We start from the raw sequence: 18,255 nt of genomic DNA, 5'->3' as shown, positions 1-18,255 counted from the left end.
GTTATTATAAATGTTATTGTTATTAATATGACGACTAAAGACAACTCTAAGACTTTAGTGACTTTTATGTCTCCTCCTTTTTCCTCTACTAAAGTGTTAGACACAATTAATTTAGTTTAATTTCAGTTTTTCAAACATTTTATTTTAAAGCAAATTTTTGTTAAATATTAAAAACTATAAAATGGCTTAGATTGCCTAAAAACACACATCACACATGATCTTTTGCATAGAAATGAGAAAACGCTCAGATAACACAAAATAAGCATCATTTTTGCTTAGAAAAACTAAGCTTTAATTTAGAAAGAAATTTATTATTATAAGTATTATTATCATTATTATTATTATTATTATTATTATTATTATTATTATTATTATTATTTCTTTTATTACTATTATTATTATTATTATTATTATTATTATTATTATTATTATTATTATTATTAACTTTTGTATAGTAAATGTTTTTATACCAGTTTTAAAATGAGTTATTAATTTTAGACAATTTCTTTCCTAAAAACACTCATATAACACACAAAATAAGCTTCATTTTTGCTTAGAAAACTAAGCTTACTTTTATTACTATTATTATTATTTTAATTATTATTATTATTATTATTGTTATTATTATTATTATTATTATTATTATTATTATTATTATTATTGTTATTATTACTATTATTATTATTATTATTGTTATTATTATTATTATTATTATTATTATTATTATTATTATTATTATTATTATTATTATTATTATTATTAAAAACCGATTATAACTTTTGTATAGTATTGTTTTTATACCATTTTTAAAATGAGTGATTAATTTTAGCCAATTTCTTGCCTAAAAACTATAAAATGGATTAGATTGCCTAAAAACACAGATCACACATGATATTTTGCATAGAAATGAGAAAACGCTCATATAACACAAAATAAACTTCATTTTTGCTTAGAAAACTAAGCTTACTTTTATTACTACTATTATTATTATTTTTAATATTATTATTATTACTATTATTAGTTTTATTATTTTTATTATTATTATTATTATTATTATTATTATTATCATTGTTATTATTATTATTATTAAAAACTTATATTAAACAGACAGAAAACGTCGTATTCTGACACAAAAAAACGAATTACGTTATAGACTTGACGAGAACGGCGTATCTCGGACTCTTATAGGACTCTTAAAGGGTCAAAAAGTATCAGTTTGGATTAACATAAATTATTTTTGTTGACTCTCAGTCTGAATTGTTCATCAGTTCAAACAAAAACGGCTTATTTTAGACGATCTTTTGCTTTGAACAAGAAAGCTTACATCGAACAGACTAAAAACGTATTAATCTGGCATAAAAGAGCAATTTATGTATCACTTTAGATAAAGGCAGCTAATCCTATTCGTTTCATTGCTTAAAATAGACAAAATTGTTAATAAATCTAACAAAAACGCTGTATTCTAGCACAAAATACTAATTACATTATAGTATCGACGAGAATAGCTTATTTGGAATGATTCTATGCTTCCAAACGAGTAAATTTTTATTAAACAGATGCCAAACATCATGTTTTGTCCTATAAAGACATTTTATATTGCAGTTTGTATTAAAACAAAATATTTTCGTTGATTCTTTGTTAGAAGCAGCAAACCTAACATTAAAGAATCTGAAAACTTTGTATTCGGACACAAACCACCGAATTTTGTATCAGTTTAGACAAAAACGGTTGATTTTCGACAATATTTTGCTTTGAACAAGAAAATTTATATCAAACTGACTAAAAACGTCTTATTTTAGCACAAAACAAAAGATTTGCGTTATAGTCTTGAAGCTGATTCATGACACAGTTTGGATAAAAACCAATTATTTTTGTTAATTCATTGTTACAAACAAGAAACCTTACATCAAAGAAACTGAAAACCCCTTATTCAGGCACAGAAATTCGAATTACGTTTCAGTCTGGACAAAAGCTGCTTATTTTAGACGATCCTTTGTTTTGAACACGAAAACTTACATTAAAAAGATTAAAAACGTCTTATTCTGGCTGAAAACTGCAAATTATATATTACTCTAGATAAAAGCAATTTATCCTGATTACTCCTTTACTTAGAATAGAGTAAACTTGTATAAAACTTAATGAAAACTTTAAATTTAGTCTCAAAGAAATAATTTACGTTATAGTTTTGACCAGCACTGTTTATTTCAAACGAATTTATGATTCGAAACTAATGAACTTTTATGGGGCAGATGCAAAACCACATATTACCATATAAAGCGTTGTTTTAAAGCAAAGTATTACCTTTTGCAACAAGAAATTTCACGTCAAAGAAACTGAAAACTTCGTATCCATGCATAAATATCGAATTACGTATCAGTTTAGGCAAATACAGCTTATTTTAAACGATTCATTGCTATAAACAAGAAAAATTTTATCAAGCATATTGAAAACGTCTTATTCTCGAAAATAAGAGCAAATTATGTATCAGTTTTGACAAAAGCGGATTACTCTGTTTGATTCTATGCTTAGAGTAGAGTAAACTACTATAAAACGTAATGAAAACTCTATATTCAAGCTCAAAAGAACAAATTACGTTATAGTTTTGGCAAAAAAAAAATATTTCGGACGATTACATACTTCGAAGTAAGCAAACTTTAATTGAACAAGTGCAAAAGCTAATACTTTGCTTTAAAATAACGATTTATATGGTAATATGGTATTTTGCATCTGTCCTATAAAAGTTTACTCGTTTCGCTCCATTGAATCATTCGAAAGAAATTATTTTGACACAACAACAACGAAAATAATTTGTTTTTGTTTAAACTGTAACATAAATCGCTTTTATAAAACGAACTAAGACGTTTGGCATCTGTTTATTGAAAGTTTTCTCGTTTGGGGGCATAAAATCGTTTGAACACAATTGCTTATTTTAGACGATTCTTTCTTTTGAACACGAAAACTTACATTAAAAAGATTAAAAACGTCTTATTCTGGCTCAAAACTGCAAATTATGTATTACTTTGGATAAAAGCAGTTTATCCTGATTACTCCTTTGCTTAGAATAGAGCAAACTTGTATAAAACTTAATGAAAACTTTAAATTTCGTCTCAAAGAAATAATTTACGTTATAGTTTTGACCAGAACTGTTAATTTCAAACGATTTTATGCCCCCAAACGAGAAAACTTTCACTAAACAAATGCCAAACGTCTTAGTTCGTTTTATAAAAGCGACTTATGTAACAGTTTAAACAAAAACAAATTATTTTCGCTGTTGTTGTGTTAAAATAATTTATTTCGAATGATTCAATGGAGCGAAACGAGTAAACTTTTATAGGACAGATGCAAAATACCATATTACCACATAAATCGTTATTTTAAAGCAAAGTATTAGCTTTTGCACTTGTTCAATTAAAGTTTGCTTACTTCGAAGTATGTAATCGTCCGAAATATTTTTTTTTGCCAAAACTATAACGTAATTTGTTCTTTTGAGCTTGAATATAGAGTTTTCATTACGTTTTATAGTAGTTTACTCTACTCTAAGCATATAATCAAACAGAGTAATCCGCTTTTGTTAAAACTGATACATAATTTGCTCTTATTTTCGAGAATAAGACGTTTTCAATATGCTTGTTAAAATTTTTCTTGTTTATAGCAAGGAATCGTTTAAAATAAGCTGTATTTGCTTAAACTGATACGTAATTCGATATTTATGCATGGATACGAAGTTTTCAGTTTCTTTGACGTGAAATTTCTTGTTGCAAAAGGAAATACTTTGCTTTAAAACAACGCTTTATATGGTAATATGTGGTTTTGCATCTGCCCCATAAAAGTTCATTAGTTTCGAATGATAAATTCGTTTGAAATAAACAGTGCTGGTCAAAACTATAATGTAAATTATTTCTTTGAGACGAAATTTAAAGTTTTCATTAAGTTTTATACAAGTTTACTCTATTCTAAGTAAAGGAGTAATCAGGATAAATTGCTTTTATCTAGAGCAATATATAATTTGCAGTTTTCAGCCAGAATAAGACGTTTTTAATCTTTTTAATGTAAGTTTTCGTGTTCAAGACAAAATATCGTCTAAAATAAGCAGTTTTTGTCCAGACTGAAACGTAATTCGAATTTCTGTGCCTGAATAAGGGGTTTTCAGTTTCTTTGATGTAAGGTTTCTTGTTTGTAACAATGAATTAACAAAAATATTTGGTTTTTATCCAAACTGTGGCATGAATCAGCTTTAAGACTATAACGCAAATCTTTTGTTTTGTGCTAAAATAAGACGTTTTTAGTCAGTTTGATATAAGTTTTCTTGTTCAAAGCAAAATATTGTCGAAAATCAACCGTTTTTGTCTAAACTGATACAAAATTCGGTGGTTTGTGTCCGAATACAAAGTTTTCAGATTCTTTAATGTTAGGTTTGCTGCTTCTAACAAAGAATCAACGAAAATATTTTGTTTTAATACAAACTGCAATATAAAATGTCTTCATAGGACAAAACATGATGTTTGTCATCTGTTTAATAAAAATTTACTCGCTTGAAAGCATAGAATCATTTCAAATAAGCTATTCTCGTCGAAACTATAATGTAATTAGTATTTTGTGCTAGAATACAGCGTTTTTGTTAGATTTATTAACAATTTTGTCTATTTTAAGCAATGAAACGAATAGGATTAGCTGCCTTTATCTAAAGTGATACATAAATTGCTCTTTTATGCCAGATTAATACGTTTTTAGTCTGTTCGATGTAAGTTTTCTTGTTCAAAGCAAAAGATCGTCTAAAATAAGCCGTTTTTGTTTGAACTGATGAACAATTCAGACTGAGAGTCAACAAAAATAATTTATTTTAATCCAAACTGATACTTTTTGACTCTATAAAAGTCCTATAAGAGTCCGAGATACGCCGTTCTCGTCAAGTCTATAACGTAATTCGTTTTTTTGTGTCAGAATACGACGTTTTCTGTCTGTTTAATATAAGTTTTTAATAATAATAATAATAATAATAACAATAATAATAATAATAATAATAATAATAATAATAATAATAATAATAATAATAATAATAATAATAATAAAAATAATAATACTAATAATAGTAATAATAATAATAATAATAATAAAAATAATAATAGTAATAAAAGTAAGCTTAGTTTTCTAAGCAAAAATGAAGCATATTTTGTGTTATATGAGCGTTTTCTCATTTCTATGCAAGAGATCATCTGTGATCTGTGTTGTTAGGCAAGAAATTGAATAAAATTAATAACTCATTTTAAAACTGGTATAAAAACATTTACTATACAAAAGTTAATAATAATAATAATAATAATAATAATAATAATAATAATAATAATAATAATAATAATAGTAATAAATAAAATAATAATAATAATAATAATAATAATAATAATAATAATAATAATAATAATAATAATAATGATAATAATACTTATAATAATGAATTTCTTTCTAAATTAAAGCTTAGTTTTTTTAAGCAAAAATGATGCTTATTTTGTGTTATCTGAGCGTTTTCTCATTTCTCTGCAAGAGATCATCTGTGATCTGTGTTTTTAGGCAAGAAATTGTCTAAAACTAATAATTCATTTTAAAACTGTTATAAAAACATTTACTATACAAAAGTTATCATCGGTTATTAATAATAATAATATTAATAATAATAATTATAATAATAATAATTAATAATAATAATAATAATAATAATAATAATAATAATAATAATAATAATAATAATAATAACAATAATAATAATAGTAGTAATAAAAGTAAGCTTAGTTTTCTAAGCAAAAATAAAGCTTATTTTGTGTTATATGAGCGTTTTCTCATTTCTATGCAAAAGATCATGTGTGATCAGTGTTTTTAGGCAATCTTAGCCATTTTATAGTTTTTAGGCAAGAAATTGGCTAAAATTAATCACTCATTTTAAAACTGGTATAAAAACAATACTATACAAAAGTTAAAATCGGTTTTTAATAATAATAATTATAATGATAATAATAATAATAATAATAATAATAATAATAATAATAATAATAATAATAATAATAATAATAATAATAATAATAATAATAATTATAATAATAATAATAATAATAATAATAATAACAATAATAATAATAATAATAATAATAATAATAACAATAATAATAATAATAATAATAGTAATAGTAACAAAAGTAATAATAATAATAATAATACTTTTAATAAGGAAAAATGGAGCTTATTTTGTGTGTTACATGAGCGTTTTCTCATTTCTATGCAAAAGATCATGTGTGATGTGTGTTTTTATGCAATCTAAACCATTTTATAGTTTTTAATATTTAACAAAAATTTGCTTTAAAATAAAATGTTTGAAAAACTGAAATTAAACTAAATTAATTGTGTCTAACACTTTAGTAGAGGAAAAAGGAGGAGACATAAAAGTCACTAAAGTCTTCAGAGTCGTTTTTAAATGCTGCATTTTCGTCTTCCTCTCAAACATTGAAAACTGAATTACATTTTTGTTCAGTAACTGTAACAGTTTTTACTTTGGTTTTTTGCTTATATCTCGAAAACAATTACTCCTATCAATTTTTATCTTTCTTTCAAAATTAAAGCTGATAAAATTTCCTACAAAATAGTTATTTGCATTTCTCATGTAGGACTAACCATAAGCGAGATATAAGTTTGAAAATAATTAATATTTAAAAAAAAAGTGCTTTAACAGAAAATGTTTTGTGATTTAAAATACACTTAATTTATTAGGTCCAATACTTTATTAAAAAAAAAAGGAGGTGACATATAAGTCACTGAAGTCTTCAGAGTCGATTTTAAATGCTGCATTTTCGTCTTCGTCTCAAACATTGAAAACTGAATTACATTTTTGTTCAGTAACAGTTACAGTTTTCTTATTGTTTTTTTTGCTTATATCTCGAAAACAGTTACTTCTATCAATTTTTATCTTTCTTTTAAAATTAAAGCTGATAAAATTTCCTACAAAATAGTTATTTGCATTTTTCATGTAAGACTAACCATAAGCGAGATATAAGTTTAAAAATTATTAATATTTAAAAAAAAAGTGCTTTAACAGAAAATGTCTTGTGATTTAAAATACACTTAATTTATTGGGTCCAATACTTTATTAGAAGAAAAAGGAGGTGACATAAAAGTCGCTGAAGTCTTCAGAGTCGTTTTTAAATGCTGCATTTTCGTCTTCGTCTCAAACATTGAAAACTGAATTACATTTTTGTTCAGTAACAGTTACAGTATTCTTATTGGTTTTTTGCTTATATCTCGAAAACAGTTACTCCTATCAATTTTTATCTTTCTTTCAAAATTAAAGCTGATAAAATTTCCTACAAAATAGTTATTTGCATTTTTTTGTAAGACCAACCATAAGCGAGTTATAGAGTTGGATATAAATAATCTTTAACAAAAATTTGCTTTAATATATAATGTTTGAAAAACCGAAATTAAACTAAATTAATTGAGTCTAACACTTTAGTATAGGAAAAAGGAGAAGACATAAAAGTCACCAAAGTCTTCAGAGTCGTTTTTAGTCGTCATATTAATAACAATAACATTAATAATAATAATAACGCTGCATTTTCGTCTTCGTCTCAAACATTGAAAACTGAATTACATTTTTGTTCAGTAACAGTTACAGTTTTCTTATTGGTTTTTTGCTTATATCTCGAAAACAGTTACTCGTATCAATTTTTATCTTTTTTTCAAAATTAAAGCTGATAAAATTTCCTACAAAATAGTTATTTGCATTTTTCTTGTAAGACCAACCATAAGCGAGTTATAGAGTTAGATATAAATAATATTTAAGAAATGTTATTGTTATTAATATGACGACTAAAGACGACTCTGAAACCTTTAGTGACATTTATGTCTTCCCCTTTTATTATATTTATTTTTATTTATATAATTATTATGTAGGAAATTTTATCAGCTTTAATTTTAAAAGAAAGATAAAAATTGATAGGAGTAACTGTTTTCGAGATATAAGCAAAAAACCAATAAGAAAACTGCAACTGTTACTGAACAAAAATGTAATTCAGTTTTCAATGTTTGAGACGAATTCGAAAATGCATCATTTAAAATCGACTCTGAAGACTTCAGTGACTTATATGTCACCTCCTTTTTCTTCTAATAAAGTATTGGACCCAATAAATTAAGTGTATTTTAAATCACAAGACATTTTCTGTTAAAGCACTTTTTTTTTAAATATTGATTATTTTCAAACTTACATCTCGCTTATGGTTAGTCCTACATGAAAAATGCAAATAACTATTTTGTAGGAAATTTTATCAGCTTTAATTTTGATAGAAAGATAAAAATTGATAGTAGTAATTGTTTTCGAGATATAAGCAAAAAACTAAAGTAAAAACTGTTACAGTTACTGAACAAAAATGTAATTCAGTTTTCAATGTTTGAGACGAAGACGAAAATGCAGCATTTAAAAACGACTCTGAAGACTTCAGCGACTTTTATGTCACCTCCCTTATTCTTCTAATAAAGTATTGGACCCAATAAATTAAGTGTATTTTAAATCACAAGACATTTTCTGTTAAAGCACTTTTTTTTAAATATTAATAATTTTCAAACTTACATCTCGCTTATGGTTAGTCCTACATGAAAAATGCAAATAACTATTTTGTAGGAAATTTTATCAGCTTTAATTTTAGTAAACAGATAAAAATTGATAGGAGTAACTGTTTTCGAGATATAAGCAAGAAACCAAAAAACTGTTACCTTAATAAAGCGCTTGCATATAAGCAAATTTAGTACTATTAGTATTATTATTATTAATGTTATTGTTATTAATATGACGACTAAAAACGACTCTGAAGACTTTGGTGACTTTTATGTCTTCTCCTTTTTCCTATACTAAAGTGTTAGACACAATTAATTTAGTTTAATTTCAGTATTTCAAACATTTTATTTTAAAGCAAATTTTTGTTAAATATTATTTATATCTATCTCTATAACTCGCTTATGCTTGGTCCTACAAGAAAAATACAAATAACTATTTTGTAGGAAATTTTATCAGCTTTAATTTTAGTAAAAAGATAAAAATTGATAGGAGTAACTGTTTTCGAGATATAAGCAAGAAACCAAAAAACTGTTACCTTAATAAAGCGCTTGCATATAAGCAAATTTAGTATTATTAGTATTATTATTATTAATGTTATTGTTATTAATATGACGACTAAAAACCACTCTCAAAACTTTGGTGACTTTTATGTCTTCTCCTTTTTCCTCAACTAAAGTGTTAGTCTTAATTAATTTAGTTTAATTTCGGTTTTTCAAACATTTTATTTTAAAGCAAATTTTTGTTAAAGATTATTTATATCCAACTCTGTACCTCGCTTATGGTTGGTCCTACAAAAAAAATGCCAATAACTATTTTGTAAGAAATTTTATCAGCTTTGATTTTAAAAGAAAGATAAAAATTGATAGGAATAACTGTTTTCGAGATATAAGCAAAAAACCAATAAGAAAACTGTAACTGTTACTAAACAAAAATGTAATTCAGTATTCAATGTTTGAGACAAAGACGAAAATGCAGCATTTAAAATCGACTCTGAAGTCTTCAGTGACTTTTATGTCACCTCCTTTTTCTTCTAATAATGTATTGGACCCAATAAATTAAGTGTATTTTAAATCACAAGACATTTTCTGTTTAAGCACTTTTTTTTAAATATTAATAATTTTCAAACTTACATCTCGCTTATGGTTAGTCCTACATGAAAAATGCAAATAACTATTTTGTAGGAAATTTTATCAGCTTTAATTTTAGTAAACAGATAAAAATTGATAGGAGTAACTGTTTTCGAGATATAAGCAAGAAACCAAAAAACTGTTACCTTAATAAAGCGCTTGCATATAAGCAAATTTAGTACTATTAGTATTATTATTATTAATGTTATTGTTATTAATATGACGACTAAAAACGACTCTGAAGACTTTGGTGACTTTTATGTCTTCTCCTTTTTCCTATACTAAAGTGTTAGACACAATTAATTTAGTTTAATTTCAGTATTTCAAACATTTTATTTTAAAGCAAATTTTTGTTAAATATTATTTATATCTATCTCTATAACTCGCTTATGCTTGGTCTTACAAGAAAAATACAAATAACTATTTTATAGGAATTTTTATCAGCTTTAATTTTAGTAAAAAGATAAAAATTGATAGGAGTAACTGTTTTCGAGATATAAGCAAGAAACCAAAAAACTGTTACCTTAATAAAGCGCTTGCATATAAGCAAATTTAGTACTATTAGTATTATTATTATTAATGTTATTGTTATTAATATGACGACTAAAATCGACTCTCAAGACTTTGGTGACTTTTATGTCTTCTCCTTTTTCCTCAACTAAAGTGTTAGTTTTAATTAATTTAGTTTAATTTCGGTTTTTCAAACATTTTATTTTAAAGCAAATTTTTGTTAAAGATTATTTATATCCAACTCTATAACTCGCTTATGGTTAGTCCTACAAAAAAAATGCCAATAACTATTTTGTAGGAAATTTTATCAGCTTTGATTTTGAAAGAAAGATAAAAATTGATAGGAGTAACTGTTTTCGAGATATAAGCAAAAAACCAATAAGAAAACTGTAACTGTTACTAAACAAAAATGTAATTCAGTTTTCAATGTTTGAGATATAGACGAAAATGCAGCATTTAAAATCGACTCTGAAGACTTCAGTGACTTTTATGTCACCTCCTTTTTCTTCTAATAAAGTATTGGACCCATTAAATTAAGTGTATTTTAAATCACAAGACATTTTCTGTTAAAGCACGTTTTTTTTAAATATTAATTATTTTCAAACTTATATCTCGCTTATGGTTAGTCCTACATGAAAAATGCAAATTACTATTTTGTAGGAAATTTTATCAGCTTTAATTTTAGTAAAAAGATAAAAATTGATAGGAGTAACTGTTTTCGAGATATAAGCAAGAAACCAAAAAACTGTTACCTTAATTAAGCGCTTGCATATAAGCAAATTTAGTACTAAAAACAACTCTGAAGACTTTGGTGATTTTTATGTCTTCTCCTTTTTCCTCTACTAAAGTGTTAGACCCAATTAATTTACTTTAATATCGGTTTTTCAAACATTTTATTTTAAAGCAAATTTTTGTTAAAGATTATTTATATCCAACTCTATAACTCGCTTATGGTTGGTCTTACAAAAGAAATGCAAATAACTATTTTGTTGGAAATTTTATCAGCTTTAATTTTGAAAGAAAGATAAAAATTGATAGGAGTAATTGTTTTCGAGATATAAGCAAAAAACCAAAGTGAAAACTGTTACAGTTACTGAACAAAAATGTAATTCAGTTTTCAATGTTTGAGACGAAGACGAAAATGCAGCATTTAAAAACGACTCTGAAGACTTCAGTGACTTTTATGTCACCTCCTTTTTCTTCTAATAGAGTATTGGTCCCAATAAATTAAGTGTATTTTAAATCACAAGACATTTTCTGTTAAAGCACTTTTTTTTTAAATATTAATTATTTTCAAACTTCTATCTCGCTTATGGTTAGTCCTACATAAAAAATGCAAATAACTATTTTGTAGGAAATTTTATCAGCTTTAATTTTAGTAAAAAGATAAAAATTGATAGGAGTAACTGTTTTCGAGATATAAGCAAGAAACTGTTACCTTAATTAAGCGCTTGCATATAAGCAAATTTAGTAATATTAGTATTATTATTATTAATGTTATTGTTATTAATATGACGACTAAAGACAACTCTAAGACTTTTGTGACTTTTATGTCTTCTCCTTTTTCCTCTACTAAAGTGTTAGACTCAATTAATTTAGTTTAATTCCGGTTTTTCAAGCATTTTATTTTAAAGCAAATTTTTGTTAAATATTATTTATATCCAACTCTATAACTCGTTTATGCTTGGTCCTACAAGAAAAATGTAAATAACTATTTGGTTGGAAATTTTATCAGCTTTAATTTTGAAAGAAAGATAAAATTTGATAGGAGTAACTGTTTTCGAGATATAAGCAAAAAACCAATAAGAAAACTGTAACTGTTACTGAACAAAAATGTAACTCAGTTTTCAATGTTTGAGACGAAGACAAAAATGCAGCATTTAAAAACGACTCTGAAGACGTCAGTGACTTTTATGTCACCTCCTTTTTCTTCTAATAAAGTATTGGACCCAATAAATTAAGTGTATTTTAAATCACAAGACATTTTCTGTTAAAGCACTTTTTTTTTAAATATTAATTATTTTCAAACTTATATCTCGCTTATGGTTAGTCTTACATGAAAAATGCAAATAACTATTTTGTAGGAAATTTTATCAGCTTTAATTTTAGTAAAATGATAAAAATTGATAGGAGTAACTGTTTTCGAGATATAATCAAGAAACCAAAAAACTGTTACCTTAATTAAGCGTTTGCATATAAGCAAATTTAGTATTATTAGTATTATTATTATTAATGTTATTGTTATTAATATGACGATTAAAAACGACTCTGAAGACTTTGGTGACTTTTACGTCTCCTCCTTTTTCCTCTACTAAAGTGTTAGACCCAATTAATTTAGTTTAATTTCGGTTTTTCAAACATTTTATTTTAAAGCAAATTTTTGTTAAAGATTATTTATATCCAACTCTATAACTCGCTTATGGTTGGTCCTACAAAAAAAATGCTAAAAACTATTTTGTAGCAAATTTTATCAGCTTTAATTTTGAAGGAAAGATAAAAATTTATAGGAGTAACTGTTTTCGAGATATAAGCAAAAAACCAAAGTGAAAACTGTAACAGTTACTGAACAAAAATGTAATTCAGTTTTCAATGTTTGAGACGAAGACGAAAATGCAGCATTTAAAATCGACTCTGAAGACTTCAGCGACTTTTAAGTCACCTCCTTTTTCTTCTAATAAAGTATTGGACCCAATAAATTAAGTGTATTTTAAATCACAAGACATTTTCTGTTAAAGCACTTTTTTTTTAAATATTGATTATTTTCAAACTTATATCTCGCTTATGGTTAGTCCTACATGAAAAATGCAAATAACTATTTTGTAGGAAATTTTATCAGCTTTAATTTTAGTAAAAAAATAAAAATTGATAAAAGTAACTGTTTTCGAGATATAAGCAAGAAACTGTTACCTTAATTAAGCGCTTGCATATAAGCAAATTTAGTAATATTAGTATTATTATTATTAATGTTATTGTTATTAATTTGACGACTAAAAACTTGAGACGAAAATGCAGCATTTAAAAACGACTCTGAAGACTTCAGTGACTTTTATGTCACCTTCTTTTTCTTCTAATAAAGTATTGGACCCAATAAATTAAGTGTATTTTAAATCACAAGACATTCTCTGTTAAAACACTTTTTTTTAATTATTAATTATTTAACTTATATCTCGCTTATGGTTAGTTCTACATGAAAAATGCAAATAACTATTTTGTAGGAAATTTTATCACCTTTAATTTTGGTGAAAAAGTAAAAATTGATAGGAGTAACTGTTTTCGAGATATAAGCAAAAAACAAAAAAACTGTTACCTTAATTAAGCGCTTGCATATAAGCAAATTTAGTACTACTAGTATTGTTATTATAAATGTTATTGTTATTAATATGACGACTAAAGACAACTCTAAGACTTTTGTGACTTTTATGTCTCCTCCTTTTTCCTCTACTAAAGTGTTAGACACAATTAATTTAGTTTAATTTTAGTTTTTCAAACATTTTATTTTAAAGCTAATTTTTGTTGAATATTAAAAACTATAAAATGGCTTAGATTGCCTAAAAACACAGATCACACATGATCTTTTGCATAGAAATGAGAAAACGCTCATGTAACACACAAAATAAGCTCCATTTTTCCTTATTAAAAGTATTATTATTATTATTACTTTTGTTACTATTACTATTATTATTATTATTATTATTATTATTATTATTATTATTATTATTAACTTTTGTATAGTAAATGTTTTTATACCAGTTTTAAAATGAGTTATTAATTTTAGTCAATTTCTTGCCTAAAAACACAGATCACAGATGATTTCTTGCATAGAAATGAGAAAACATTCATATAACACACAAAATAAGCTTCATTTTTGCTTAGAAAACTAAGCTTACTTTTATTACTATTATTATTATTTTTATTAATATTATTGTTATTATTATTATTATTATTATTATTGTTATTATTATTATTATTATTATTATTATTATTATTATTATTACTATTATTATTATTATTATTATTATTATTAAAAACAGATTATTACTTTTGTATAGTATTGTTTTTATATCGGTTTTAAAACGAGTGATTAATTTTAGCCAATTTCTTGCCTAAAAACTATAAAATGGCTTAGATTGCCTAAAAACACAGATCACACATTATCTTTTGCATAGAAATGAGAAAACGCTCATATAACACAAAATAAGCTTCATTTTTGCTTAGAAAACCTAGCTTACTTTTATTACTACTATTATTATTATTTTTATTAATATTATTATTATTTGTATTATTTTTATTATTATTATTACTATTATTATTATTATTATTATTATTATTATTATTATTATTATTAAAAACCGATTATAACTTTTGTATAGTAAATGTTTTTATACCAGTTTTAAAATGAGTTATTAATTTTAGACAATTTCTTGCCTAAAAACACAGATCACAGATGATCTCTTGCATAGAAATGAGAAAACGCTCATATAACACACAAAATAAGCTTCATTTTTGCTTAGAAAACTATGCTTACTTTTATTACTATTATTATTTTTATTATTATTTTTGTTATTATTATTATTATTTCTATTATTATTATTATTATTATTATTATTATTATTATTATTATTATTATTATTATTATTATTATTATTATTATTATTATTATTATTATTAACTTTTGTATAGTAAATGTTTTTATACCAGTTTTAAAATGAGTTATTAATTTTAGACAATTTCTTGCCTAAAAACACAGATCACAGATGATTTCTTGCATAGAAATGAGAAAACGCTCATATAACACACAAAATAAGCTTCATTTTTGCTTAGAAAGCTAAGCTTACTTTTATTACTATTATTATTTTTATTATTATTATTATTATTATTATTATTATTATTATTATTATTATTATTATTATTATTATTATTATTATTATTATTATTATTATTATTATTATTATTATTATTATTATTGTTATTGTTATTGTTATTATTATTATTATTAAAAACTTATATTAAACAGACAGAAAACGTCGTATTCTGACACATAAAAACGAATTACGTTATAGACTTGACGAGAACGGCGTATCTCGGACTCTTATAGGACTCTTATAGGGTCAAAAAGTATCAGTTTGGATTAAAACAAATTATTTTTGTTGACTCTCAGTCTGAATTGTTCATCAGTTCAAACAAAAACGGCTTATTTTAGACGATCTTTTGCTTTGAACAAGAAAACTGACATCGAATATACTAAAAACGTATTAATCTGGCATAAAAGAGCAATTTATGTATCACTTTGGATAAAGAGAGCTAATCCTTTTCGTTTCATTGCCTAAAATAGACAATTGTTAAAAAATCTAACAAAAACGCTGTATTCTAGCACAAAATACTAATTACATTATAGTTTCGACGAGAATACCTTATTTGGAATGATTCTATGCTTCCAAACGAGTAAATTTTTATTAAACAGATGCCAAACTTCATGTTTTGTCCTATAAAGACATTTTATATTGCAGTTTGTATTAAAACAAAATATTTTCGTTGATTCTTTGTTAGAAGCAGCAAACCTAACATTAAAGAATCTGAAAACTTTGTATTCGGACACAAACCACCGAATTTTGTATCAGTTTAGACAAAAACGGTTGATTTTCGACAATATTTTGCTTTCAACAAGAAAACTTATATCAAACTGACTAAAAACGTCTTATTTTAGCACAAAACAAAAGATTTGCGTTATAGTCTTAAAGCTGATTCACGCCACAGTTTGGATAAAAACCAAATATTTTTGTTAATTCACTGTTACAAACAAGAAACCTTACATCAAGGAAACTGAAAACCCCTTATTCAGGTACAGAAATTCGAATTACGTTTCAGTCTAGACAAAAACTGCTTATTTTAGACGATCTTTTGTCTTGAAGACGAAAACTTACATTAAAAAGATTAAAAACGTCTTATTCTGGCTGAAAACTGCAAATTATATATTACTCTTGATAAAAGCAATTTATCCTGATTACTCCTTTGCTTAGAATAGAGCAAACTTGTATAAAACTTAATGAAAACTTTAAATTTCGTCTCAAAGAAATAATTTACGTTATAGTTTTGACCAGCACTGTTTATTTCAAACGAATTTATGATTCGAAACTAATGAACTTTTATGGGGCAGATGCAAAACCACATATTACCATACAAAGCGTTGTTTTAAAGCAAAGTATTACCTTTTGCAACAAGAAATTTCACGTCAAAGAAACTGAAAACTTCGTATCCATGCATAAATATCGAATTACGTATCAGTTTAGGCAAATACAGCTTATTTTAAACGATTCCTTGCTATAAACAAGAAAAATTTTATCAATCATATTGAAAACGTCTTATTCTCGAAAATAAGAGCAAATTATGTTTCAGTTTTAACAAAAGCGGATTACTCTGTTTGATTCTATGCTTAGAGTAGAGTAAACTACTATAAAACGTAATGAAAACTCTATATTCAAGCTCAAAAGAACAAATTACGTTATAGTTTTGGCAAAAAATAATATTTCGGACGATTTCATACTTTGAAGTAAGCAAACTTTAATTGAACAAGTGCAAAAGCTAATACTTTGCTTTAAAATAACGATTTATGTGGTAATATGGTATTTTGCATCTGTCCTATAAAAGTATACTCGTTTCGCTCCATTGAATCATTCGAAATAAATTATTTTGACACAACAACAACGAAAATAATTTGTTTTTGTTTAAACTGTATCATAAGTCGCTTTTATAAAACGAACTAAGACGTTTGGCATTTGTTTAGTGAAAGTTTTCTCGTTTGGGGACAAAATCGTTTGAAATTAACAGTTCTGGTCAAAACTATAACGTAAATTATTTCTTTGAGACGAAATTTAAAGTTTTCATTAAGTTTTATACAAGTTTGCTCTATTCTAACCAAAGAAGTAATCAGGATAAACTGCTTTTATTCAAAGTAATACATAATTTGCAGTTTTGAGCCAGAATAAGACGTTTTTAATCTTTTTAATGTAAGTTTTCGTGTTCAAAAGAAAGAGTCGTCTAAAATAAGCAATTTGTGTCTAGACTGAAACGTAATTTGATTTTCTGGGCCTGAATAAGAGGTTTTCAGTTTCTTTGATGTAAGGTTTCTTGTTTGTAACAATGAATAAACGAAAATCATTGGTTTTAATCCAAACTGTGACATAAATCGTTTTTTAAAGGCGAAATCAGACGTTTTGCCTCTGTTCAGTGAAAGTATACTGGTTTCAAAGCATAGAATCGTTTGAAATTAACAGTTCTCGTCAAGACTATAACGCAAATCTTTAAAGTGATACAAAGAAATAATTTACGTTATAGTTTCAATTTCAAACGATTTTATGCCCCCAAACGAGAAAACTTTCACTAAACAGATGCCAATCGTCTTAGTTCGTTTTATAAAAGCGACTTATGTTACAGTTTAAACAAAAACAAATTATTTTCGTTGTTGTTGTGTCAAAATAATTTATTTCGAATGATTCAATGGAGCGAAACGAGTAAACTTTTATAGGACAGATGCAAAATACCATATTACCACATAAATCGTTATTTTAAAGCAAAGTATTAGCTTTTGCACTTGTTCAATTAAAGTTTGCTTACTTCGAAGTATGTAATCGTCCGAAATATTTTTTTTTGCCAAATCTATAACGTAATTAGTTCTTTTGAGCTTGAATATAGAGTTTTCATTACGTTTTATAGTAGTTTACTCTACTCTAAGCATAGAATCAAACAGAGTAATCCGCTTTTGTTAAAACTGATACATAATTTGCTCTTATTTTCGAGAATAAGACGTTTTCAATATGCTTGATAAAATTTTTCTTGTTTATAGCAAGGAATCGTTTAAAATAAGCTGTATTTGCTTAAACTGATACGTAATTCGATATTTATGCATGGATACGAAATTTTCAGTTTCTTTGACGTGAAGTTTCTTGTTGCAAAAGGTAATACTTTGCTTTAAAACAACGCTTTATATGGTAATATGTGGTTTTGCATCTGCCCCATAAAAGTTCATTAGTT

This window comes from Tribolium castaneum, chromosome 2, assembly GCF_031307605.1.
Source record: "Tribolium castaneum strain GA2 chromosome 2, icTriCast1.1, whole genome shotgun sequence".
In the NCBI taxonomy this organism is placed as follows: Eukaryota; Metazoa; Arthropoda; class Insecta; order Coleoptera; family Tenebrionidae; genus Tribolium; species Tribolium castaneum.
Note: the sequence above shows the minus strand (reverse complement) of the source record.